Source organism: Rhododendron vialii, chromosome 9a, assembly GCF_030253575.1.
Source record: "Rhododendron vialii isolate Sample 1 chromosome 9a, ASM3025357v1".
Taxonomy (NCBI): Eukaryota; Viridiplantae; Streptophyta; class Magnoliopsida; order Ericales; family Ericaceae; genus Rhododendron; species Rhododendron vialii.
Window position 1 is genome coordinate 1,073,952 of NC_080565.1, and position 17,238 is coordinate 1,091,189.

Sequence of the window (17,238 nt, forward strand, 5' to 3'; positions counted from 1 at the left end):
TCCCGCTCCAAGCCCAGAAATGACCGCTTTGGTCGCCAAAATGGCCAAGTTGGAAGAAACCGTTGCCAAATCCGAAAGAAAAGGGTCGGGAGTGCTAGACATGGACCGCCTCTGCCCATTTCCGAATGCCCGGCTGCCCGATCGGTTCAAAATGCCCGACTTTGCAAAGTTCGACGGTACTGGAGACCCGAAAACTCACTTGTTGGCCTATCATGGAGCCATGAAGCTGCATGGCGTTGGGGAGGATGCCATGGCTCAGCTATTTCCGCAAACTCTTGCCGGTCCAGCCTTCCAATGGTTCTTGTCGCTCAACATCTCCAAGAGGCGGACATGGGAGGACATCGGCACGGCCTTCAATGCTCAGTATAGCTACAACGCCCAACTCAAAATGACCACTCGGGAGTTGGAATCCACCAAGATGACTGCAAAGGAGTCCTTTGCAGACTTTATCCAAAGATGGAGAGCCAAGGCCGCTCTCATGCCCGACCGCCCAAGCGAGAAGGATCAGATCCGCATCATCTCCCGTAATCTGCAGCCCGACTTCGCCAAAAACCTCGTGTTGGTTCAGGGCGCAAACTTCGAAACCTTCTATGACTCCGGGCTGGCCATCGAAGAAGCCCTCCAAACCGGCGTTCTGCTTAGGAGTGACAATTCCTCCTCCACCTCAGCCTCAAAATCAAAGCCCCGTGCATACACCGGGAACAGCACTGCTCTGTTCGGTGGCAACAGCTACGCCAATGCGAACTCTGCTAACAACCCCTCTGCCCAAAGCTCTAACCACATTGCCGACATTAACCAAGTTCAAACCCCTCAAAGACCCCGAAACAGCAACCAACCTCGTAACTTCGCCAACTTCGAGGCGCCTCTCTCCTCGGTGTTGGAAAAGCTAATCAAAACCGGGCACCTCAGGCCTCTAGCCCCAACTCCACTTCCTCAAAATCCAACCCCTAGCCATAACCCCAATGCTTTCTGTGCGTATCACCAAATGCCCGGCCATTACACCGACTCCTGCTATCGCCTCCGTCATGCGATACAGGATTTGGTGGACAATGGCACCCTTCCGACTCCACCCACAAAGCCCAATGTCATCTCTAACTCCTTGCCCAAACATGACCCTAACCCTCAAGTGAACCAGATAAACCTTAGCTCCACCATATTCAACCCCACCGACCATATTACCTCAACCTTCAACCCAAGACCAGTTGTACCCTTTCCCTCCGAACCAAGCATTAACATGATGGCGGCCGGTTGGGCCATGGAAGACAGAGCCAAGGAATGGGAAGAGCTTTGCAGTGATTGGACTGAACAGTATAACATGGGGTTCCCCGCGCACCCTCAGGTCAATCAAATATGGCTAGACCAGTGGCAGGTAGAATGGAACGCGGCGCAGGCTGACCTTTTGGATGGTCTCTATTTGTTCGCGCTCTTTTACCAGCCCGAATTAAACCCCGTCGAAGTGGAAGCCGAGGAATACGTGTGGGATCCACAGCCTGGTGGATGGCAATTGGGTCAAGGTCTCGAGACTGATGTGGACCAAAACGACTTCGATGAGAAGTACTGGGACCAGTTCCAAGAGGGGGAGGTTATGCCCGATGTTCGTCGCCCACTAGGCGCCATGTTACCCTTGGTAAATGCTATTGCTGACACGCTCGACCGTCGCATCCATGAATTCGATCCTACTCTCGACTTCGTCTCTGTGGAACAGCCTTGCCCAATTGTTTCTGCTCCCGGGGACGACTGCTCAATCATGGTTCTAGATGCGCTTCCGGCCGACCTCTGGGATGCGGAAGAAACCATTAAGACCTCACCGCCTGCTGATATTTGGAACGTCGATAACATTGTCGACCTCGACATGGGGAACGAAGGGTGGACCGTCAATGCTGCTCTCGTCGATGGAGGATTTTGGGACGTTCCGTTTGTCACTAACCCGGGAGCGCCATTTGAAGAAGAGGCTGCACAGGACCCTGCCTTTTGGGAGGGTCTAGTGATGGAGGATTTGGAATGGGATACCGCTCTGGGGACAGACTCGTCTGCAACGGTGGCATCAACGGACAAAGGGAAGCGCAAGCTGGAAGAAGTACCGGCCGATCTGTGGGATTCTATTGACTCATCATCTTGGTGGGACGTGGCCAATGTCACTAGGAGCGGCCGAGTGTTTCAGCCCTCCAACCTCCAGGCTGGAAGCTCGTCCAATCCGCCCGGTCAGAAAGCCACTGTTCCTGCCGCCCAGAGAACTGATCCGCTCTTTCCGAATGGGGTTCCAGAAGAAGACGCCATTTTGAAACAGCTCAAACGGATTCCGGCCGCTGTCTCTATCTGGGGTCTGATATCGTCATCAAAGGAGCATCGTGAGAAGCTGTCCTCCGCGTTGGCCGGCTCACTGTACCGATCGACATCACCCTCGAGGCCATGATTGCTCTCGTGCTGCCACTTCTCTCTAAACACTCCGTCACTTTCACCGAGAGGGATCTGCCCGTCGAAGGAACCGCTCACAACCGCCCGCTGCATATCACCGTCAAGTGCCGGGGACATTGGGTGCCAACCGTGCTGATTGACAACGGCTCGGCCATCAACGTTTGCCCGATGAGGGTTGCCTATCGTTTGGGATTCTCCAAAAGTGACCTAACGCCATCCAATCTGGCCGTCAAAGCATACGACAACACTCGCCGCATGGTGGAAGGAACTCTGATGCTGAAACTGGATGCTGAGGGCTTCGAAATGGATGTAGAGTTCCACGTGGTCGACGTCCCCGCCACCTTTAACCTGCTGCTGGGCAGGCCTTGGCTTCATAGGGCCGACATTATGGCTTTACCTTCAACCCTGCACCAGAAAGTCATGCTGGGGCTGCCTACCGGAACCTTAACAATCTGCGCGGACTTTGGGATCCGCCCGCTCACGGATGACGGCACACCTGTCTTGGGCATTATGCACGGGGAAGAAGACTCGGACTTCGAGGGTTTCTCTTTCGACACATCTGGCTTAGTTCTCGCCATTGCCATGGATGATGACTTCACCGTAAGCTCAACTGTCCTCGAAATGATGAGAAAGATGTCATTCATGCCGGGCCTAGGACTCGGGGCCAACCAACAAGGGATCGCCGAGTTCCCTGTCTTTCCTTCCAACAAAGGTCGTTTTGGTCTCGGTTACACTCCACCGGCCAAAGACGCCGAAAAGAGGAAAGACACGGGAAAACCTCGAACCCTTTTTGGTAACCCCGATAGCTACTTTGTGCGAGAGGGAGGAGGCTCTGCTTATTCGGGACAGATAGAGCCGTTTTGGGATCCGGAGACTTCCACTTGGCTGCCGGGATTTGAAATATTTGCTGCGGACACCTGGTCCGATGAGGAGACGGCCGAAGAAAAACTGGCCAAAAAGGAGTTCGAGAAGCAGCTGGGTCAGGCCAAGGGAGAGTTTGACTGGCTGAGGGCTTTCGATCAAGGGGATCTGGAGATGCTGTTCTCCCAAGTAGGTTTGGTCGGCAAGGGCGAATAAGCTGAAGTGCTGATGCTCGGGCCCGACTCCTCAGATGCTCTCGAGGATCCTACCTCTCTCATCGTGAAGGCACAGGGAAGTCTCAATAACTGCATTTTCACTCCGCGTCTAACATGCATTGACGATGAGTCTGAGTCTGACACGGAGTCTGTCAAGTCTAAGTCTAGCTCAGAGTCGGAGTTTGAGCCTCTTGGCCCTCCACGTCGTAGCTTTTACTTCGAGTTCGAGTCTGTTGTACTTGGCAACCCTGTGGGGTTTTATGAAATGCATGATCCTACTTCTGACTACTTTGCTAGCTTCTATATAAACTGTGTCGACCCTGACGATGAAGGAACAGACTTCGACGGGGACATCCCGGCTCAGTTGCGTTCCCTCATCGAAAAGGAAGACGAAAGGCATGCTTAGCCTCTAAAAGAAGAAGTAATTTTTGTAAATTTGAAAGACGAGGATGACCCCCGCATGATGCAAATCGGTGCAAATCTATCCCCGGAAAATCATGCCGGAACAATCGAGCTTCTCAGGGAATTTCCCGAGGTTTTCGCGTGGTCTCACAAGGATATGCCCGGCATCGATCCCGAAATAGTGCAGCATCGAATCCCGTTGGAGCCTGGGGCTGTCCCCGTCAAACAGAAGCTCCGCAGAATGAGGCCGGATTGGGTTCAGAAGATCAAAGAAGAGGTTACCAAACAGATTGATGCAGGGTTCATAAGGGTTGCAGAATACCCCAAATGGGTGGCCAACATCGTGCCCGTTCCTAAGAAGGATGGAAAGATCCGAGTCTGCGTCGACTTCCGGGACTTAAACAAGGCAAGCCCCAAAGACAGTTTTCCCTTGCCACACATTGACGTGCTTGTGGACAACACGGCGGGGCATGCCTTGCTCTCTTTTGTCGACGGATTCTCCGGATACAACCAGATCTCTGTGGCACCCGAGGACCAAGAGAAAACGACATTTGTCACGGAATGGGGGACTTACTGCTATGTAAAAATGCCGTTTGGACTGAAGAACGCCGGGTGCACTTTCCAACGGGCTCAAACGACCTTGTTTCACGATTTTATCCATAAGACCGTCGAGATCTACGTCGATGACATGATTGTGAAGGCAAAGGAGGAAAAAGACTATCTCCCGACACTCAGGCAATTTCTCGAAAGGCTCCGCAAGTACAATGTGCGCCTGAACCCACAAAAGTGTACGTTTGGGGTCACGTCAGGCAAAATGTTGGGGTTTCTGATCACCGCGAGGGGAATTGAAGTGGATCCTTCCAAAATCAAAGCAATTCTTGAGATGGAGCCGCCCAAGTCTGAAAAAGGTGTGCGAAGTTTTCTAGGGAAGGTCCAGTTCATCAGCAGGTTTATCTCCAAGCTAACTCTAACCTGCGGGCCGTTATTCCATTTGCTCAAAAAAGGGGTCCCATTCGAATGGACGGAGAAATGCCAGGCCGCTTTCGAGTCTATTTAGAGGTATTTGCAGAACCCACCGGTGCTGATGCCGCCAACGCCGGGTCGACCTTTGATTCTCTATCTGTCCGTTTCTTCAACAGCCATGGGATGTCTGCTAGCACAGGAAGGAAGCAATGGGGTCGAGAAGGCTGTGTACTACCTGAGCAAGAAGATGGTCGGATCTGAGGAGCGCTATACCCCTCTGGAAAAGACGTGTTGGGCGCTAGTTTGGGCTACAAGAAAGCTTAGACACTACATGCTAGCCTATTCGGTGAGACTGATTTCTCGGATGGATCCTATCAAGTATCTGTTCGAGAAGCCTGCACTCACCCATAAGCTAGCACGTTGGTTGCTTCTGCTGGCTGAGTTCGAACTCCAACATGTCACGAGGAAGTCTGTAAAGGGGCGCGCTGTGGCCGAATTTCTAGCCAATCACCCGATCGACGGCCCGGAAGATGTGGATTTCACATTCCCCGACGAAGAGGTTCTAACAGTGGTCGAGGAAGTATGGACGCTCTATTTTGATGGGGCTGCTAACCAAAGGGGATTTGGGATTGGAGTGTTGTTGATCACGCCCGCCGGTGCTCACATTCCGCTCGCCTTCAAGCTGAATTTCGATGTCACCAACAATCAAGCCGAGTATGAGGCCTGCATCGTCGGAATGGAAGCTGCTATCGCTTTAGGAGTCGAGAAGTTGGAAGTAATTGGCGATTCGAACTTGGTGGTTTCCCAAGCCAATGGAGATTGGAAGGTTCGTGAAGAAAAGCTGAAGCCGTATCACCAAGATTTGGAAGAACTGATTCCTCGCTTCAATAAGGTGACTTTCACCCATGTCCCACGCTTGAAGAATCAGTTCGCCGATGCCTTGGCGACTTTGGCTTCAATGATCGAACTTCCAATAGGTGTTAAGTTGCGGCCGATTGTGATTGAACAGAGGGACCTGCCCGCTTACGAGTATATCAACGCCATTGATGATGTCGATGATGGCCTACCATGGTACCATGACATTTGGAACTTTGTGGAGCGTGGGGAGTTTCCTACTGAGGCCACGAAAAAGGATCGGATTGCTTTGCAGAGGTTGGCTTCTTAGTACATCATCTGTGGGGGGAAGCTGTATCGAAGGTCGCACTGCGGGATGCACAAGCTCTGTGTCAACGGCGTCGAGGCAACAAGGATAATGGAGGAGGTTCACGAAGGAGTCTGTGGGCCTCACATGAGCGGCGTCATGCTTGCTAGGAAAATCCTCAGGCAGGGTTACTACTGGTCTACAATGGAGACGCAGTGCATCGACTATGTCCGGCGCTGTTACAAATGCCAAATCCACGCAAACTTGCAGCATGTCCCTCCATCTAAGCTGTATGGCATGACTTCACCATGGCCGTTCTCTGTTTGGGGCATCGACGTTATCGGGATGATCAGACCATCTGCTTCAAACGGCCATAAGTTCATACTAGTGGCGATAGACTATTTCACCAAATGGGTCGAGGCTGAGTCTTACAGGACACTGACAACGGTTCAGGTTGCTCAGTTCATTCGAAAGAACATCATTTACCGGTACGGAGTTCCTCAGGCGTTCGTATCCGATAACGGAAGTCATTTCAAAGGGAGGGTTCTGGAGCTCTTCGAGGAGTTTGGTATCGAGATCCACCGCTCAACGACTTATCGCCCGCAAACAAATGGGGCGGTCGAAGCTGCAAATAAGAATGTCGAGATGATCATCAAGAAGACTGCCGAGTCTGCAAGGGATTGGCACGAGCAGCTGCCTCTCGCCCTCTGGGGGTACCGGACATCTATTCGCACTTCAACTGGTGCAACTCCTTTCTCTTTAGTCTATGGGATGGAGGCAGTACTTCCCATCGAGCTCGAGGTACCGTCGCTGAGAATCATGGTCGAAAGCGGTCTTGAGGAATCTGACTGGTTAAGCGGAAGGTTTATCGAGTTGATGTTGTTTGATGAGAGAAGACTCCGGGCCTTGTATCACGTCCAGGGGTATCAACGTCGAATTGCCCGTGCATTCAACAAAAAGGTGAAGTCCAGGGGCTTGGTCGAAGGAGACATGGTCACAAAGGAGATCCGGGCTCCAGTGTTTGATCCCCGCGGGAAATTCAGGCCGAAGCGATCCGGGCCATACATCATCAAGACCATCCTATCCGGGGGTGCTGCTAAGCTCATCGACCTCGACGGCAATGAATTCAACACCCTGGTCAACCTGGATCAGCTCAAACGTTATTATCCCTGAGAGATGCTCGTTGGGTCGAAAACCACAAGGGTGGGCGATTCCAAGCAAAAGTTAGAGCAGCCTGCTAGACCGAAAACCTAAGGAGGCGGTTCTAGGCAAAAATAAATAGGCAAGAGTCGAAAGCTCGCTAGACCGAAAACCTGAAAAGGCGGTGCTAGGCAAAAAGTTAGAGCGTAAAATGAGAGGTAAAATACACGAGTGAACCTTTGCCTGAACTACGTTCTGACCTGATTCCCTGAAAAGGGATACGTAGGCAATCTCACCTTGAGATTCGGTCACATTCCATCAAAATTTCGATCCAGGTTCGACATTTTTGGGTCCATATCGCAGTTTGAAGAGATCGAGCACAAGCCAAAGGCAGCACTGAAGCGAATCAGAAAAGGGGGGAAACCTATTGTCTTTCAACTTTATTGCAAATTACTACTTCTAATACATAAGCTGAGCATAAAAGCCTTAAAAACAGTGAAGCATGAAAAACAGAACAAAATGCTTAAGAAGCCTAACGGCTCGCAGTTTATTCTAAGCATAGCAGAGTGGCCCGGAGTCAGTCAATATTTTCTCTTGCATTCACATCTGCTCTCAGCCACTGTCTGTAGCGGCTCCTCAACCTTGTTGAAAAATCCGGCATCTCAGCCTGAAGGGCTCTAAGGCCCCAGCGCCGTTGGTAACCGCTGAGTGTTTGAGCGTTGAAATTCGGGACGCGGAAATCCCCAATGCTGATGCGGTGGTTCTCTTGAGGAGCGCCCAACTGTCGAAGAACCCGGCCGGGAATGTAGAAAGTAAAGCTCGACAGGCCTGCGATCACCACCCTATCGAACCCGTCGGAGTGAATGGCCATGTCCGGGAGATCCAGCCAGGGGCACCTCCAGGCAACCTCGTCAGGCTGCATTTGCCGCATGAACTCGTACCAGCCTTCTGTGTCCATGTCAGGGTAGCGCATCTCCCTTTGATGAATCCTTTTCGGAAAGAGATTCCAACCCGCCACCGGAGGGTGCAGAAGATTCAGCTTGTCCGACAGCCACAACTGCATGAGCGAAAAGACAAGTAAGAAGTCAGATAAAACCTGAGCGAAAAGACAAGTGAGGAGCTAGGGAGCAGCCAAAGCCGAGCGTCGAGGTAAAATGAGAATGTGTGAAAAACCGGAAAAAGGTGAGCTGAGTGAGATTACCTGGAGCAAGAGAGGGCTGCCGCTGAAAATGGTGGACTGGCCCGTATACACCAAATCCAAACCCAAGAGAGTTTCGGCCAGGACCAAAGGGACCACATTCCTTCGCGCCCCCATCTGTGCAGCAACGCTCACCAGTGAAGGGCTGACCTGCCCGTCGGCCGGCACGAGCAAATAGGCGGCAAGCAAGCAGATTACCAAGGCAAAGCGGCGACGCGCCTGAGCGTCATCACTATCCAAATCGCCGTCCGGGCTGTACATTTCAATCAGCCGCATGGTATTCAATTGGCCGCCCTCAAGGATAGTATTCGCCAAGCCTCGGGAAATGTTGAGTGAACTGGCCAACAGTTTAGGCATGCTCGCTTGGTAGGGCGGAACTACAAGCGTAGGGGACGAGAAGGTCCGGAGGTACGCTTGGAATTCCTCGACAGTGGGGCACATCTCGTCGTCGCCAAAGCGAAAGACATGGACGTCAGGATCCCAGAATCTGAGAGCAGCCTGCAGGAGCGCGGGGCGGAGTGGCACATGTCGAAGAAAGCGGAACGAGGCGAGGCCGTGGTATTGAAAATTGAGCCAGTCAACGCTTAGAAATTGCGCCAACCAGGGCCTAAGTAAAGTCGGGAGGGGGTTATCCATGGCAAATGTTGAAGTATACTGGGGAAAAGGGGAAGCAATGCAGTCCTGAAGACTACAATACTTATGCCTCTGCTTTATAGGCCTTGGCCTTGGCCTTTCATCACCAATAAGCCACCAAAGCTTCATGCTAGCTTCCAAACCTCCTCTCTGCAAAGGACACTGCCCCCTGAGAACCCAGAAACCGTGTGCAAACCGTGTGGAAGTAAAAACAAAGTGGCCCCTGAAAAAGGACAGTTGGTCAGTCAAGTGAATCTGGCGTTCAAGAACCTGGCGTACGCCAGTTTATAACTGGCGTGTCCGTGTCCCCCACTTACTGGCGTACGGCTCTCAACTTCTGGCGTACGCCAGTAGGTTTCACCAGAAACCAGTTTGCAGCAGCTACTGCCTCCGCATGTTCATTTTCAGTTCCGAGGCTGGTTTTTGCTATTTGTCGATTCATACAAGCCATAAACACCATTTGAGACTGTGGGAAGGCGTCGGATTTTAAAAGCCACGCCCGATGAAGATTTTGGACCCCCGGTGGCCCGTGTCAAGCTAAAATCAAGGATACGGATGGTCAAAACTCGTTTCCGGGGCTCTTGCCAAGTTTTGTCATACCATACATGTTACTTAGACCTTATGTGACTGTGTGGGGGAGTCGGTTTCAGTCCGGGACCATATCGAGTCATCTTTGGCGTCTTATGTCCATTTTTGCGGCATTTTTAGCTTTTCTTAGTTTTTCCCTTGCACCAGGGGCAATTTTACCGGTTTTAATGGCTCGTGCAAGTCATTATACATCTATGCTACCTTTCAAAAGGGTCAGTTTCTTTCCCCGGGGAGAATCTTGGAGTTTGGCCTACCGGCGCCCAAAACTCCCGTATCCCCCGCGTGTCTGGGATACGTGTCGTATCCTAGGACTTTTCTGTCCATGTTTTCTTCGAGATAAGTAAATTATGTGCGTATTCAAGTGTCTGTTGTCGACTCAAAGTATTCGTCAATGCATGTTAGATATTAGCGGATGTTTTGTTCTTTTCCTTTACCAAGTCTCACCAAAGTAATGGGAAAGCGATAAAACAGAAAATGCTTATGTTATATACTACTGTGCCAAGGTGTAAGCGGTGGAAATGTATCAAGTATCAAACGGCACAACGGCCCGAGCAGAGCTAAATGTATCAGGGCACACTCGCCCAAAGGTCAAAAGGCACGCAGGCCCCATCCAAAGTATCCAAATGTTTCCAAGTATCAAAGTACCGGCAAAATAGACTAAGGCTTGGTGATAGCCCTCAGTCATCAAAAAGGTCTTCCTCGTCGTCGTCGTCCTCGCTGTCCTCTACCTCTCTAGGGTCTATCCGGAACCTCGGATCGCTCGCTGAGTCAGAGCCGCTGCTGAGGGACGTCCCCTCTTCCTCTTCTTCCTCTGCCTCTTCCTCTTCTCTCCTTTTCTTCTGCGAGGGTCCCTCGGCAGGCTTCTTCTCTGCAGGCCTCTTCCTCAGCTCCCGACGGAACTGGAGCTCCTCGCTGGCCGGAGTGATTTGCACTCCCCGTTCCACCCTTGCCGCTGGCCGGGAGGAGCTCGAAGCTGCCTTCTTTGCTGGGAGAGGCCGCACGCTTTTCCTCCTAGGAGCCGCCCTAGCATATCCCTGCATAGTCATTCAATTCAGTTAACATACATTGTGCATATTGTATATATTGAAATGCCAAGAGGAAATGTCAAAGGCAATACTGATCAAAAGTAAAAGGAAAAAGTTATACCTGAGGCTGCTCAACGGGAGCTGGAGCTGGTGGTGGATACTCCAACTGCAAAGAGGCGCCGCCAGCTATCCTGTGGAACTCTTTCTCCATGGCCTTCATCAGGCGAGCTGCCTCCCGTACCCATTCTATCGGAGCCTGTGACAGATTTCGGGACAGAATCAGAATGCAAGCCAAGTGTACATACTGGGAGCGAAATACGGGAACTACAAAAGGGTAAAGGAATGTCTTACCGGCCCTGTGATCTCTGCTGGGTCTGTCCTGGCGGGCTCGAACCGAACTACAGCCTCCTCTCCTGCCGTGTCCCGCACAGCTAGGGTCCAAGAAAGCCGAGGCAGCCCTGTCGCTGTAGCATAGTCGCTCCTCTCTCTCGGCTGGGCTGTCCTGCTCTCCCGGCTCCTCCTCTCCTCGCCAGCCTCAAGCGCCTCGCTCTGCACGGCAACATGCTCCAGCACTCCAAACGGCCTAGCCAAGCGCTGCCTCCGGTAGACAGCATAGTCACGCCCAGGCCTCAGAAAGGCAGCAAGCCCGGCCGGAACAGTGAAACGCCTCAGCTCGGCCAGCGTGTACTTATCCGTGTGAGAAACGTGAGGAGGCAGTGGCCCAGGCACCTGGTACTCAAGAGAGCCCAGTGATTGCCGTGTCACCCGGTCACCCAAGTACCACCGCCACCCGAAAGCAGACTCCAACAACACCCGGCTTGCTGTCACCACCCTGCTCTGCGCTAGGTACTCAGGCTCAGGCTCGGCGCTACTCCACGGGTTCCAATCCACCTGCAGGACAATGGCACAGATTTTAAAGTATCAGCGACAGCATTAAAGCAATTCTAAAGGGCAGGATAATCAGTCTGGCATGTTACGTACCTGAGTACCCGACAGCTCGTCCAGGTACGACCGGAAGGCTAGGAGGCTCCCTCTCGACTTCTTCTTGCCGCTGTACATGGGACCCCAGATCATGGCACGAGGGAGCATCCTCAGATTCGGGCACTTATTCTCCGGCGGGTACATCTTCAGCACTTCATAGGCCCACAGCTGCAAATAGTCAGGCAATCAAAGCGTCAGAATACAGTTCATAGGCGAATTAAAGACAAATGCAAGAAATAGAAAAGCGGGAAGTAAATGACAAGCTTTGTTTCTTACCTCCCACACCCTCCAGTAGCCAGCCCTCGCCTTCTTTCCACGTGAGAACTCTCCCATGAAACTATAGCAGGCACCCAGAGCTGCTCCTCCCCAGTCAAACCTCGAAGCTGCGCCTAAGTCATGGAGGGCCGGTAAGTAGGACAGGTGCACCGTGGATCGCTTGTTCGGGTACAAGGTAGCCCCGAACAAGTACAACAAGTAGGCCCTCGCCATCTGCTCCGCCTCCAAGTCTGACTCCGGCTCCCTCCCGTGCAAATACCGCTTAAACTGGTCAGAATGGACGGTCTCCGCTTCACCCGCCGGCGCCTGCCCCAAAAACCACGCCAGAGCCTCGGGATCCCTGTAAATCTCTGAGTCGAACGGGATAGGCTCTCCACCTACCCTCAAGCCCGTAAGCACTGCAAAGTCAGACGGGGTCACCGTCATCTCCCCAATTGGCAAGTGGAAGGTATTTGAGGAATCCCACCACCTCTCGGCCAATGCTGTCAGCAGAGCGTGGTCGCTCTTCACGGCCGTCAACGTGAGGATAAACGGCCGGAACCCTGCAGCATCAACCAAGGCCCTGACACGCTCGGGCAAGCTCCTGTACAACTCAAGCGAACTCGCCGGACCTCCGTGGCCCCGAGTGCTGGCCGCCCCCCTCTGCACAACAAAGACAGACAGCAGATAGAGTTTCATCAGCAATTACAATCCAAACGGTTAGTCGAATTCAGAATTTCAAAAATAACTCTACAGGCGAAACAGGCGTCATAAGGGTCGAACAAAGCTACCGGGCACTTGTATTCTCCTGTCCAGTTCTGCTATCAGTCGAATCAGTTCAAAGGTATTTCTTAGTCAGGTTCCGAGCTACAGGGCCTCTCTTTTCTCAAGGTACATCTCTCAGTCGATTGCACGAGTTTTCAGTTTATCAATATGGTCGATTCAAGCTATTGGGCACGCCATCCGGGCGTCCGTCATGTCATGGCAATCTACTTAGTCGAATTCAAGTTCGAAGGACAGTCTTATTGATCAAGGCAACTTATGGTTCATTCAAGTGGGGCACCAATCGTTTTGTCAAAGTCATTGGGCATCCTGCAAGTCGATTCAACTACTCCGAGTGTGCTACCATTCAAGTTAAGTTTCAAAAGTCAAGGCATGCTATTCAAGGTTCTACTTTCTCAGTCAAGTTACATTTCAAAGTTCTAGTCCACATGCATTACGAGCTAGGCTACTACAGTTCAAAATTGCATATTGTTACAAACGACAAGGCATGCATATCAAAGCAAGTTCAAAGGAATACCTGCGCCCAGTCCACGGACAGGTGTCTCTGTGGGTCTCTCAGAACAAGCTCTGCGTCGTAGCTCTCCCTCAAAGGTGCAAGGCTCTCGACCCCAGACGGGATAAACACGTGTGGCTCGGGCAGAACGTACGTAGCCGCGTCAAACCTAGCACGGGGTGCCAGCCGTATAGACTCTGCGAGTGTCACCGCCCGCTCAAAAGACCACACCTCCCCCTGAGCCTCCTTTGCTGCCCCGGTCTCGCTCACAAAGGCCTCCTCCTCGGCCCTGGCCCTCTCGGCCTCCTCCCTCAAGCGCTCCTCCTCCTGCGCTCTCTCTACTTGCCGGGCTCTATCCTCCCTTGCTGCCAGTACTGCAGCCACCACCCCCGGGTTCTCCCGGAGCAACCGGCCGAGTTCCTCCTCGGACACAAACTCGGCAAAATCCCCCCGAGTGATGGGTACGTGCACCGAAGACCCTACTGCAGGCCTAAACTCCACCTCCTCCATGGGTACCTCTCCGGACACTCCCTCCTCAACCACGGGACCCTTGCCCCTCGCCGGATCCCTCGGTGGTGTCCCCGGTCGATCACCACCATCACCACTGCCACTGCCACTGCCACTGCCGCCGGCTCCAGCCGAGCCCAGACCAATAATCACCACGCCCTCTACGCCGCTCCGTGGGTCCAATCGCCGAACCTGAGGACCCACTGTACCAACAACGGCTGGCGTACGCCCCTTCTCCCCTGGCGTACGCCGCCCATCACCACCACCTGCCTCTGCTGCATGGCCACCACTGCCATCGTCGCTGCCTGTACTGTCTGCACCGATGCTCGATGAAGCCCCTACCGTCGTTTGATCGTCGATTCGTGGCCCCGGGGCCTCGATTTCACCCCTTGGTTGGTTCCTTTCTTCTCCGGCATCACCATTGCCACCACCTTCACCAGATTCAGCCATGGATGGAGTGGGCCGAGTGGATGATGGAGAAGATGAGAGATTGAGTAGGAGATTGAAGAGTTTTGAGAGAGTTTTTGGGAGTTTAGAGTTCGAAAACTGAAGAATGGCGGTTTCCCGTCTGATACAGAAGTTTGTACGACGTAGGGACCGTGCTGGGCCGGGTCTGGGCTGGATCTGGGCTGTTTCGATCAAGATAGCTGGCGTACGCCAGTGTGATTATGCCGTACGCCACTAAATTTTGGGCCTCAGGCCCAACTCTCTTATGAAGGTTCAAATTTGCTTCCACCTCGAGGCCCGAGGTGGCCCAGCTTCATATTGGCTCACGTGGACCCATCCCCAAGCAGAGGCCCGTCCAATTTTAAATCAACGACGATCTATCCGTCCAATTTCAAATCAACGACGATCTATCCGTCCAATTTCAAATCAACGACGATCCACTCGTCCAATTTCAAATCAACGACGATCTAGCCGTCCAATTTCAAATCAACGACGATCTATCCGTCCAATTTCAAATCAACGACGATCTATCCGTCCAATTTCAAATCAACGACGATCCACTCGTCCAATTTCAAATCAACGACGATCCACTCGTCCAATTTCAAATCAACGACGATCTATCCGTCCAATTTCAAATCAACGACGATCTATCCGTCCAATTTCAAATCAGAGACGATCTACCCGTCCCACCATCTGCTTTCCCAAGCAGAGTCGATGCTTTGGCAAAAAGGATCATTCCCCATGAGAGCCCGCATTCTGTGATCTATCAAAAGACAGCAAAGCAGCGGTCTATCCGCCCCAACGTCGAATCAAACAGGTCTTTTAAAATTCACGTATTCTGGATGGCCTCGAAGAGGGTGTCTAGAAAACCTTTGACGTTACTTGTCTCCAAACAATGGTGCATCAAGTGCCGTCAAAGGGGGGCTTCTGTAGACACCCCATTCTGGACTATCCAGATAACGTTATTTGTCGATCTTTTATTTCCCCAATGATGATCTTAGTCGAAAACAGTTTAAGGACAAAGGTGTGGTTGAGCTTTGAGCGTCCCGAACCTCTCTCAAAACCCCTTTCAAACCCTTCAAACCAGAGCCAAACAGCCCCAGCAAAACCCAATTGGCATACGCCAGTGTCCTGGAGGCGTACGCCAGTCACCTGCCACGTGTCAGTCATCGACCAGTGGCCCATCTTTTACTGGCGCACGCCAGTTAATAGTGGCGCACGCCAGTTAATAGTGGCGCACGCCAGTCAAATCCAGTCAAATCAACTTTATTCAGCAACTTGGGCGGGACTTTTGTGCCACCCTGACGTCGGCTACAGCGTCCCTGATGATTACTCTCGGCAGAGACGCTCCCCCTCTCTCCTACACCCCCCATCAAGGCAAGTCCCATGCATTTAATGCATGGGAGGCTCCAACCTTGCCTTAACCAGCCAAACAAGGCCCTAGAGCAAACTGATCTCAGTCACTCCCCCCTATAAATACCCCCCTTGCATTCATTTGCAAGGGGTTAGCCTCATTAAGAAGCATAAAGCTCCCCTCTCCTCCCTTCTTGCTCTTTTTCTTCTTCTATTGAAAGAGAAAGGAAGGAAGTCCACTTCCACACACCCACTGATGTTCAGTCACCATACAACCTCCATCTTCAACCTCTAAAGCTCAACACAACCATCAAACCTCAATGCCAAGAGGTATACCACCTTTACGTTCTTTTCTGTTTTCGACCCTTGAGGGGAGCCAGTGAGGCCCAGGCCAGTAAGTAATACTAGTCCTGGCCTCAAACTGGCAAAATACGACAATCGTATCAGATGGAACATGGCGCACGCCAGTAACTCTATGCCGTACGCCAGTTATGGTAGTACGAGCACAACTGGAGTGGGGATCATGGATCGTCATTCCTTTTGTTCTATCTTTCTGTCAATCACCCTTGCATGCTAAATAACCAGTTTACAATTTTCTGTATGTTTACTACTGTTTAAATAAAGGTTATTGCTTACTCTTTGTCTATTCAGAAGGCCTCTGGGATCCTTCTGGTCATGTTCCAGAGCCCAGATGATGTAAAAACCAAGCACTGGGTTAGGGTCAAACGTGCGTACGGCAGTCCATGACTGGCGTACGGCAGTTAATGCCAGGATCCAGTGGCTGGCCTTTGCATCTTAGTTCAGTCTTGGCCTCTTTTCTGTCCCCACTCTGTTTAGGGGGTTTCTTGTCTATGTTCATGGCTTCAAGCCATCCTAGCTGTCTGTAAATATATATATCCTGCTTATTTAACTGCATGGTTTGTCCTGGGTGTGCGCTGGTCCTTTTCCAGAGCCCAGAGGGTTGCAAACAAAGACTGTGAAACTCGAAAAGTGGAGTACGCCAGTACCCCTGTGGCGTGCGCAAGTACGATCAACATGCAGTGGCTAGGCCAGTGCATGCTGGCAGAACTTGCTCATGCCCCTGCGGGGCAGTGTACTGCAATTTGTCCAGTTTGCTCAGTGCTTGTTCTCAATCTATCCTTTAGCATCGCAATCAAGTCATCCATAAACATTTTGCCACATAAATCACAACTTGTTACAGTTTTAACCCCCATTAACTGTTTCCCCCGCCCTAACTGGCTAAAAAATGATTAAATGAGAGAAAAATGCAAATGCTTTATAAAATGCCTGAGTAGAGATCGATCTCCGGATTGGGCGAGAGGGATGCCATAAAACCCTTCCCCTCTCGTAATATGGCTCCCGAACCTCAGATATCGAAGGTGACGACGGACCGGTCTACAAGCCTTTTCAAGATCAAACAAACGTGGCAAACGTTTTCGAGTTCGGTTCCTTGGGTGCATTCACCGCTAAAACCCGAGTGGCGACTCTGAATCGAGGCGTTTCGCCGCGCTCTTCCAAACAAAAAGGGCCGCACCCAATTTCACGAAGCAAAATTTTCGGGGCGCGTGCCCACAACTTACTAAATACTCCAATGTTGTGGGCAGATCCTAAGACTGATTCAGCTATTTAGCATACTTTGCTTGATCGAAAGTGTCACTTTGAGCTACCTTTCCAAAATTTGATTCCCATCAACAACTTCTCGCATCGCAAGCTTATTAAATGTGGAAATTTTTGCAGTATGACCTGAAGCCAAAAAACAATAACGTTGAAGACAGAAAGAATCATGGCTGAGGAACAAATTGTTAAGATAAGTGTTTAAAAGAGAGGTATACAAGAAT

At 51.6% G+C, this 17,238-nt stretch overlaps 1 protein-coding gene across 33 annotated transcripts in view; it reads right to left on the reverse strand.

The window, feature by feature from the left end:
- The window catches only part of LOC131301395 (putative disease resistance protein RGA3), a 48,777-nt gene that overhangs the window by 6,046 nt on the left and 25,493 nt on the right, over positions 1-17,238 (reverse strand). The gene's annotated exons all lie outside the window — the stretch shown is intronic.